This window comes from Salvelinus namaycush, chromosome 19 (assembly GCF_016432855.1).
Source record: "Salvelinus namaycush isolate Seneca chromosome 19, SaNama_1.0, whole genome shotgun sequence".
Classification (NCBI taxonomy): domain Eukaryota; kingdom Metazoa; phylum Chordata; class Actinopteri; order Salmoniformes; family Salmonidae; genus Salvelinus; species Salvelinus namaycush.
The window spans coordinates 17,871,060-17,882,133 of NC_052325.1; the positions used below are offsets into that span (position 1 = coordinate 17,871,060).

The following is an 11,074-nucleotide window of genomic DNA, read 5'->3' on the forward strand; positions in this document are numbered from 1 at the left end:
ACGATTTGTATCTGCATCTGAAAAATATGCTGCATCCGCTAAGTATGCATCAACTGAATACTTATCATCTGCAGCATCCTTATCATCAGCATCTTCTGGAAAGTTTGGATTGACTGAAAGATACTTGTTGGGTGAAAGACATGCATCGTCTGAAAGATACGCATCTTCAGAAACATATGCTTCATCTGAAACAAAAATTAGGGCTATGGAGGAGTCAGAAGTTGAGCAAGTGACTGTTCATAAAGTCAAGTCGACTCTGGCAGCCAGAATAATAACTAAACCACAGTCTGTAACAGTTATTGAGGGAGAGACTGCTCGATTCACTTGCGACATTGATGGCGAACCAGCACCAAGTGTTACATGGATGCATGAGGGACAAGTCGTTGTATCTTCTCATCATCGTATGGTGTCAACCACGCAGTACAAGTCTACCTTTGAAATTTCCTCTGTCCAATCTTCTGATGAAGGAAGCTACACACTGGTGGTTGAGAATGCTGAGGGCAGACAAGAGACTCGGTTTAGCCTGACCATTTTCAGAGCAATTGTTGAAGAGGAGGTTGTTGTCTCAGTGAAGTCACCAGAGCCTGGATTCAAGTCTCCTGAACGAGTAGCTTCACCTCCCAGTGTTCCCCCAACCCCTACCTCATCAATCAAGTCTCCTGAACCAATCATGTCACCCGCTAGGGGGAAGTCGCCAACCCCATCAATCAAGTCTCCTGAACCAATTACTTCGCCTCCAAGGGTGAAGTCCCCTCCCCCAGTCAAGTCTCCTGAGCCAGTCATGTCGCCAAAGGGAGTGAAATCACCTCCCAGAGTCAAGTCTCCTGAACCAGTTGTATCGCCTCCAAGGGTGAAGTCCCCTCCCCAAGTCAAGTCTCCTGAGCCAATCATGTCGCCAAAGGGAGTAAAATCACCTCCCAGAGTCAAGTCTCCTGAACCAGTTGTCTCACCTCCAAGGGTGAAGTCCCCTCCCCCAGCCAAGTCTCCTGAACCAAAAGGAGTGAGGTCACCTCCCCAAGTCAAGTCTCCTGAACCAAAAGGAGTGAAGTCACCTCCCCAAGTCAAGTCTCCTGAACCAAAAGGAGTGAAGTCACCTCCCCAAGTCAAGTCTCCTGAACCAATCACTTCACCTAAGAGAATCAAATCTCCACTAACTGTGAAATCCTCAACTCCTAAAGCTCCAAAGATTGTCCACCAACTCACAGCCGAAAACTCAAAAGACAAAGTGAGAATGTCCTGTGTATCTGAAAGCAGTGTGAGAGAAGTTGTGTGGTACAGGAATGGAGTGAAACTGACACAGAGCAGTCACTATGAGTTCCACATGTCTGTGGATGGACATTGTTCCCTCATTATCAATGACCTCTATGAGAAGGACCAGGGAGAATACTCTTGTGAGCTCATCGCAGAAGGAGGAGTCTCTGCTAAATCTTCATTCTCATTTGTCGGCCAAGTGTTCCAATCCATCTACACTAAAGTCACAGCTTATGTGCAGCAACACATGGCCATGAAAGGTAAGTTCTGCCATAAAAAAGTATTTTGATTAAACTCAATTCTGTACCAATTCTATACAAGTTTGTCCATGCATGTTTCTAGTGGTTCCTTGTCTCTTTTCGTCTATTTCAGTGAAAACCAAACAAGTAACAATGAGTCAAAAAGAGGCATCTATGGCTATGGCTTCCCATACAAGTTCAGAACAGGTCGTTAAGAAAGAAATCCACGGAGGAGCTCAGATGATGATGATGGGGGAGAGTGCTGCTCTTAGTAGCATGCAAGAAAGCTTCTCTTCCCAATCAGCCCACATGGCTTCTTCTTCTATGCATCAGGAGACCTCTTTCAGCAGCTCCAGTATGGCCAGTATGTCTAGCATGGCTGCCATGGCTGCTGAAATGCAGATGGAAACCATGTCTCTAGCTAGCATGTCTTCTATGACATCTTCCCATACCATGAGCTCCAGCAGTATGACTGAAATGATGAGTCACTCTCACCTGGAGGGGTCCTCCATGAGATCCATTGCACAGGGTATGCTAGGTGAGTATCTCATACATGCTTATGACATACAAGTCTTACAATGCATTAAAGCCTCATCATAGTGCATTATACCTTCAGGCTTTAAACAAGCAATGCTGCAAAGCTGCTACATACAGTTTTGGACTTATAAATTCATGATATGTACCAATTGATTCTTGAAGAATATAACTAATAAATGCCTTATGAGCTTATCACTATAAAATATGGTTAAAAATATAATTTTGATATCATGGATGGTCAGTCCTTGCATCCATATCACTGTCTATGAATTTGAGAGTGGTTAAATTTCTCCATCCCTCAGCTTTTTACCGAAACAAGGGAACATTTTAATTGTTTCAACTTCGGATTGCCCCTTTAAGTAAAATATTACCCATATTTGCAGTGATGTAGTTCTCTAAGTATTTTTTTGTGTTTTCTCTAAAAGGTGCAACAGGTGCACCAACAATTGAAGCTCTCCCAGAGGATATAACCATTGAACTTGGGAAGGTGCTCACCGTAGCCTGTGCTTTCTCCGGAGAGCCCACACCTAACATCGAATGGTCCCGCAGTGGAAAAACCCTGCCTGGTGAGGAGCATGGCGGTAGGTTCCATATCGAGACCTCAGAGGACCTCACTACACTCATCATCACCAGTGTGAAAGAGGAGGATGCTGGAGTGTACACCCTCAAACTGTACAATGACTTTGGATCTGACACTGCAACAGTAACTGTAAGCATTCGATCATAAAAAAAAACGGTCAAAATATTTATATCATCCCCTTTCCCAACTTCAATGCTTTTTATTTATTAATTTAACAAAAAATAATCTTACTTGATAAAGACCTGGATTTCTGTTATTGTAAATATGAACTATTTTTATACCAAACATGACATTCATTTATGCCAAACTAGACTAAAGTCTAAAGTTGTTATAAAATGTGCCATATTGGATAATTATGACTTAGGATTTTTGATCAATTTTTCTGTGACATGTACATAATGTATATAGCCGAACTTGACGGTTATGGAAAATGTATGAATTGTTATTTATGACAATATTAACTAAAACAAATGGAACTGAAATGTTTAAAAGGAGAAAGTTTCGCATGAAACGAATACCCTGTTAAACCTGAAACTAAACTATGTGCCTCAACAAAAAGTTGAAGTCTTAAGATTTCCTCAACAGGTAGAGAGGTTCCCTGTTGAAGTTTATACTAAATCAGAGAGACGAGATGTTTGACACTGTATGTTATTACCTGCAGTGTTATTATCATACTCCTATGAATTGTAACATGATCATAAGACCCTGAGTGCTGTTTGCATAAACCCTCATGTAAGTAGCACAACTAGGCCTTGTGTTTTGAACTGACTATGTCATAACCACCATTTTAATGACATGTTCAATGTGCGAGCGGCCTGCACTTGAGCTGAAATGTTTTTTTGTGTGCTCTGTTTCTGGCAAATGACTGCTTGATAGATTTTCTGAACAATATCAACCTGGCCATTAACAATTGAAAGTCCATCAGGCACTTTTTTTTGCAGAATCAGAGCCATCTTTTGGAGGTTTGCTTGAGTGCGTTACTTTTGTGTGTTAGCTTTAGAATTTCACCTTGTCAGGTGTTAGGGCAAACATCAAGCAAGTGTACCACAGCGACAACACCTGCTGTGTTAAAATTAAAAGAAAACCAAATGTATTAACTGTTCTGCCCTGCACTTTCGTTTGATTTAAATTAGAATTGTAGAATTAAATGCAACCTCCCCTTGATTTAATAAAGCATGATATCAGCACTAAAATGTTTTATGATTTGTGTTCTTTATTTGTATGCAAGCATGTATGAATGTATGTATGTGTGTGTATGTATGTACACTATGTACTGTATGTATGTATATAAATGCAACATGCAACAATTTCAAATATTTTATTGAGGTAAAGTTCATATAAGGAAATCAGTCAATTGAAATAAGTTCATTAGGAAGACCTGCTCTTTCCATGGCAAAAACTAAACAGGTTAAATCTACTTCAATCAGTATAGATGAAGGGGCAGCTTTGAGACTATTGAGACATGGATTGTGTATGTGTGCCATTCAGAGGGTGAATCGGCAAGACAAAAGCGAGTGCCACTCATTATTAGGAATGTGTTCTTAATGTTTTGTACACTCACACTACATGACCAAGAGTTTTACATCACTCCAGCCAATGCTTGGGTTTGCACATGGTGATCTTAGGCTTGTATGCGGCTGCTCAGCCATGGAAACCCATTTTATGAAGCTCCAGACGAATAGTTAATGTGCTGACGTTGCTTCCAGAGGAAGTTTGAAACTCGGTAGTGAGTGTTGCAACTGAGGACAGATGATTTTTAAATGCTATGCGCTTCAACACTTGGCAGTCCCGTTCTGTGAACTTTTGTGGCTGAGCCACTTACAGTTGACCGGGGCAGCTCTAGCAGGGAAGAAATTTGACAAACTGACTTGCTGGAAAGGTGGCATCCTATGATGGTGCCATGTTGAAAGTCACTGAGCTCTTCAGTTTGGCCATTCTACTGCCAATGTTTGGTTATGGAGATTGAATGTCTGTGTGCTCAATTTTCTACACCTGTCAGCAACGGGTGTGGCTGAAATAGCGGAATCAACTAATTTGAAGGGGTGTCCACATACTTTTGTGTTTATATACACTACCGTTCAAAAGTTTGGGGTCACGTAGAAATGTCCTTGTTTTTGAAAGTAAAGCAGAGTTCCTCTGTCCAGTGTCTGTGTTCTTTTGCATCTTAATCTTTTATTTTTATTGGCCAGTCTATGGCTTTTTCTTTGCAACTCTGCCTAGAAGGCCAGCATCCCAGAGTCGCCTCTTCACTGTTGACGTTGAGACTGGGGTTTTGCGGGTAATATTTAATGGAGCTGCCAGTTGAGGACTTGTGAGGCATCTGTTTCTCAAACTAGACACTCTAATGTACTTGTCCTCTTACTCAGTTGGGAGCTGGGGCCTCCCACTCCTCTTTCTATTCTGGTTAGTGCCAGTTTGCACTGTTCTGTGAAGGGAGTAGTACACAGCGTTGTATGAGATCTTCAGTCTCTTGGCCTTTTCTCGCATGGAATAGCCTTAATTTCTCAGAACAAGAATAGACTGATGAGTTTCAGAAGAAAGTTATTTTGTTTCTGTCCATTTTGAGCCTGTAATCGAACCCACAAATGCTGATGCTCCAGATACTCAACTACAGTGCCTTGCAAAAGTATTCACCCCATTGGCATTTTTCCTATTTTGTTGCATTACAACCTGTAAATTAAATCGATTTTTATTTGGATTTCATGTAATGGACATACACAAAATAGTCAAAATTGGTGAAGTGAAATTAAATTAAAAAAATTACTTGTAACAAAAAATTTACAAAAAAGTCAAACGGAAAAGTGGTGCGTGCATATGTATTCACCCCCTTTGCTATGAAGCCCCTAAATAAGATCTGGTGCAACCAGATACCTTCAGAAGTCACATAATTAGTTAAATAAAGTCCACCTGTGTGCAATCTAAGTGTCACATGATCTGTCACATGATCTCAGCATATATACACCTGTTCTGAAAGGCCCCAGAGTCAGCAACACCACTAAGCAAGGGGCACCACCAAGCAAGCGGCACTATGAAGACCAAGGAGCTCTCCAAACAGGTCAGGGACAACGTTGTGGAGAAGTACAGATCAGGGTTGGGTTATAAAAAAAAATCCAACATTTTGAACGTCCCACGGAGCACCATTAAATCCATTATTAAAAAATGGAAAGAATATGGCACCACAACAAACCTGCCAAGAGGGCCGCACACCAAAACTCATGGACCAGGCAAGGAGGGCATTATTCAGAGAGGCAACAAAAAGACCAAAGATAACCCTGAAGGAGCTGCAAAGCTCCACAGCAGAGATTGGAGTATCTGTCCATAGGATCACTTTAAGCCGTACACTCCACAGAGCTGGGCTTTACAGAAGAGTAGCCAGAACATGTTTGGTGTTTGCCAAAAGGCATGTGGGAGACTCTCCAAACATATGGAAGAAGGTACTCTGGTCAGATGAGACAAAAATGTAGCTTTTTGGACATCAAGGAAAACACTATGTCTGGAACAAACCCAACACCTCTCATTACCCCGAGAACACCATCCCATGTTTTTCATCGGCAGGGACTGGGAAACTGGTCAGAATTGATGGAATGATGGATGGCACTAAATACAGGGAAATTCTTGAGGGAAACCTGTTTCAGTCTTCCAGAGATTTGAAACAGGGACGGAGGTTCACCTTCCAGCAGGACAACGACCCTAAGCATACTGCTAAAGCAACACTAAAATGGTTTAAGGGGAAACATTTAAATGTCTTGGAATGAGCTAGTCAAAGCCCTGACCTCAATCCAGTTGAGAATCTGTGGTATGACTTAAAGATTGCTGTACACCAGCGGAACCCATCCAACTTGAAGGAGCTGGAGCAGTTTTGCCTTGAAAATTGACAAAAATCCCTGTAGCTAGATGTGCCAAGCTTATAGAGACATACCCAAAGAGACTTGCAGCTGTAATTGCTGCAAAAGGTGGCTCTACAAAGTTTTGACCTTGGGGGGTGAATAATTATGCACCAAATAGTTTTTTTGTCTTACTTCTTGTTTGTTTCACAATAAAAAATATTTTGCATCTTCAAAGTGGTAGGCATGTTGTGTAAATCAAATGATACAACCCCCCCCCCCCCCCCCCCCCCCAAAATCAATTTTAATTCCAGGTTGTAAGGTAACAGAATAGGAAAAATGCCAAGGGGGGTAAATATTTTCGCAAGCCACTGTAGTCTATAGAAGGTCCGTTTTATTGCTTCTTTAATCAGATCAACAGTTTTCAGCTGTGCTAACATAATTGAAAAATGGTTTCTAATGATCAATCAGCCTTTAATAAAATTATAAACTTGGATTAGCTAACACAACGTGCCATTGGAACACAGGAGTGATGGTTGCTGATAAATGGCCTCTGTACGCCTATGTAGATATTCCATAAAAGAAATATGCCGTTTCCAGCTACAATAGTCAGTTACAACATTAACAATGTCTACACTGTATTTCTTATCAATTTAATGTTATTTTAATGGACAAAAAATGTGATTTTCGTTCAAAAACAAGGACATTTCTAAGTGACCCCAAACTTTTGAATGGTAGTATAAATATATATATATATAACACAATACCTCATCATGTAAAAAAAACTTTAAAAACATGTATAGCCATGTAGAATGATGTAACTGATAACAAAGGCAGTGCAAGGTATGTCTACTCATCAATTCTAAATTAAGCCCTTTTGGATTCTGGCTGAACACACACACACATACACACACACAGATAGGGCCCGTATAGGCTGGAAGAATGTAGCACAACGTAATATGAGGCTAAGCATGATTGCTGAAGAGAATACCTTCATGAAGATACAAAAATTGTATATTTAAAGTCGACTCCACGCTTGATAAACTCCTATACCAAGAAGAACATAAGAAGGACACTGGACAAAAGAAGATGCCAAAGTAGATATCTTCGTTGAGTCTCGTAGTTTCATTTGTTGTGGTAAGTGTGCACACATCCAGCAGATGGCATACGTCTCAGACGATTCAGAGGCAAAGGAAAATAGCTTCAAATTTAATAGCTGTTCCTAAAGTTTCCATCAACAGCATTTCACCCATATGGATCTTCATCTTTGTTGCCAGCCTCTATTGACATTTTCCAGAACAATCTGGCTGAGAGAAGCCTCCTTGCAACACCTCTGAAGGGGTGTTTGATATCTCTGAAAACCTTTCACCACCTAGAGGGGGTATTAATTGTAGCCTATTATACCATTCAGCCACATGCTAAATATCACAAATACCAAACAAAGAGCAGCACATCTAGTTGTTAGACAGGTTTACTGGAAATTGGAACATTAAATGCTTTTATTTTCCATAATATGCTTTTATTATTTTCCATTAAGTGAAGTATAAATGAAAATTAAACTGCATTATTCTGAAACTATTGGAAAATGCTTCACAACTTCTCTACTAAAACTACAGTCATGGCTGAACGGCTATATTTCCGTTGTAGTTTTTTGACTGTGGGGCCACTGGGATCGCTAAAATTGTCCCAAGTCTGATGCTCCACCCCTCATCTGCAGCTTCCATATTTGACCATGTAGTAGTTTGCATAATGCTTACCTAAAATAGGGGGACATATTATGCATAAAACCATTGTTATAAAAGGGGATGTTATGCTCTTTGCTACTCGTTTGTTGATCTCCAATTCAAATCGCTGAGGTAGGCTTATAGAGCAAAAACAACATTTATCATTTCTCTGTTCAAATAGACCTACTTAAAATGGTCACTGTCCAAATACCTTGAATGGATGGCACTTCATTTGTAGGACTGGAGCACGATGTTTCCATCTCCTGGACAAACATCTCACTGGGCTGAGACGTCAGCTCAATGTTTAGTTTTGATTTACATTTAATTGAGTTGTCAACTAACATGAATTCGAAATGAAATCAACGAAGATGTGTACCATTCAATTGGATTTAGGTAAAAAATGTGGTTAAAAAAAATACAACAATGCGTAGAGGGATGGGTATGTTTCTCCAGGAGATGGCACTTGTGCTTTCTTTTAGAATGAATCCCAACCTTGTGGTCCCAACTGTTACAGCAGGGTTCCCCAATTGGCGGCCCACGGGCCGAATGCGGTGCGCGGGTGGTTTTACTTGGCCCCCCAAGTTTTCTGAGAAAAATAAATCGCTTTTGGAAATCTGTTCCAAAGTATTCCCACACATAATAGAGAGATGTGATTGTATACAAATGATACTAATTAATAATTGATTGGATTTATATAGCACTCTTCTACTAACTGAGTTACTCAAAGCGCTTTGCATAGTATGGGGAAACACCTCATCCACCATCAATGTGTAGCACCCACCTCAGTGATGCACGGCGACCATTTTTGTGTCAGAAAGCTCATCACACATCAGCTATCTGGTGGAGAGGTGAGGAGTGATATCTGCCAATTAGGAATGAGGGGGATGATTAGGTGGCCTTGATGGAATGTGGCCAGGTTGGGATTTTGAATGACCTGTAACGTAACTCTAGTTCTTCCTCCTCAGACGAGGAGAGGAGAGAGGGATCAGAAGACCAATGTGCAGCGAGGTATGTAGACATCATGAATTTATTAGACAAGACGAACACTGAACCGAACTATACTTGATAAATACAAAATAACAAACAGACAACGTAGACTGACCTGAACATGCAAACTACATAAAATGAAGAACGCACGAACAGGAAAGAACGAACGAACGAATGAGACGAGACAGTACCGTGTGGTGCAATAAACACAGACACAGCGACAATCACCCACAAACAAACAATGTGAAACCACCTACCTTAATATGGTTCTCAATCAGAGGAGATGAAAACCATCTGCCTCTAATTGAGAACCATATCAGGTCACCCATTTACCAACATAGAAACACATAACATAGAAATGCCCACCCACACTCACGCCCTGACCGACTAACACATACAAAACAACAGAAAACAGGTCAGGAACGTGACATAACCCCCCCCTCAAGGTGCGTACTCCGGACGCACTACCAAAAGTCTAGGGGAGGGTCTGGGTGGGCATCTGACCACGGTGGTGGCTCAGGCTCTGGACGAGGTCCCCACCCCACCATAGTCAATCCCAGCTTCCGTAGCCTCCTCAAAGTGGCGACCCTCGCCACCGACCTTGGACTGGGAACCCTAGACATGGGTCCCGCTGGACTTAGGGGCAGCCCCGGACTGAGGGACCGCTCCGGACTGGCTGGCTCTGGCGGATCCTGGCTGGCTGGCTCTGGCGGATCCTGGCTGGCGGAAGGCTCTGGCGGATCCTGGCTGGCGGAAGGCTCTGGCGGATCCTGGCTGGCGGAAGGCTCTGGCGGATCCTGGCTGGCGGAAGGCTCTGGCGGATCCTGGCTGGCGGAAGGCTCTGGCGGATCCTGGCTGGCGGAAGGCTCTGGCGGCTCTGGCTGGTCCTGGCTGGACGGCTCTGGCTGGTCCTGGCTGGACGGCTCTGGCTGGTCCTGGCTGGACGGCTCTGGCTGGTCCTGGCTGGACGGCTCTGGCTGGTCCTGGCTGGACGGCTCTGGCTGGTCCTGGCTGGACGGCTCTGGCTGGTCCTGGCTGGACGGCTCTGGACAGACGGGCACACCTGTAGGGAGGAGACGGAGAGACAGCCTGGTGCGTGGGGCTGCCACAGGACCCACCAGGCTGGAGAGACCTACAGGAGGCTTGATGTTAAAAGGAGGCACCTGAAGGACCGGGCTGTGGGGGAGCACTGGAGCTCTGGTGCGCAGCCTTTGCACCACTCCCCCAGGCTGGAGTACTATTCCAGCCCGTAGCCTCCAGAGTGCAGGCACAGGTTGAACCGGGCTGTGGATGAGCACTGGAGATCTAGTGCCTACTACTCGCACCTCTCCCTTAGGCTCCACTCCCACATTTGCCCGGTACGAGCGGAGCGTAGGCATAGGACGCACTGCACCCTCCCAGCGCCCCGGAGACACAGCACGCAGAGCCGGCGCAGGATACCCTGGACCGAAACTGCGTACCGGAGACCAGACGCGCTGAGCAGGCACGATACGCCCCGGCTGGATGCCCACACTCACACGACACTTTCGGGGGGCTGCCCTATAGCGCACCGGGCTATGGGCACGCACTGGCGACACCGTGCGCTTAACCGCATAACACGGTGCCTGACCAGTGACGCGTTGCTTATAATAAGCACGAGGAGTGCGCTCAGGTCTGCTACCTGGCTTAGCCACACTCCTCTCTAGCCCCCCCCAAAAAAAATTCTGGGGTTGCCTCTCGTACCTGTCGCGCTGCCTCCTCATATCGCCGCCGCTCAGCTTTCGCTTCCTCCAGCTCAGCTTTGGGGCGGCGATACTCCCCAGCCTGTGCCCAGGGTCCTTCTCCGTTCAAAATCTCCTCCCATGTCCAGGAGTCCTGGGATTTCTGCTGCTGCTGTCGCTGCCCTTTTCCCCGCTGCTTGATCTTTTGGGGGTGGGTGATTCTGTAACGTAA

General features: G+C 43.9%; 1 pseudogene; it reads left to right on the forward strand.

Moving 5' to 3' along the window:
• Nucleotides 1-3,800, forward strand: part of LOC120063920 — a 178,527-nt pseudogene extending 174,727 nt beyond the window's left edge.
• The last annotated feature ends 7,274 nt before the right edge of the window (nt 3,801-11,074 follow it).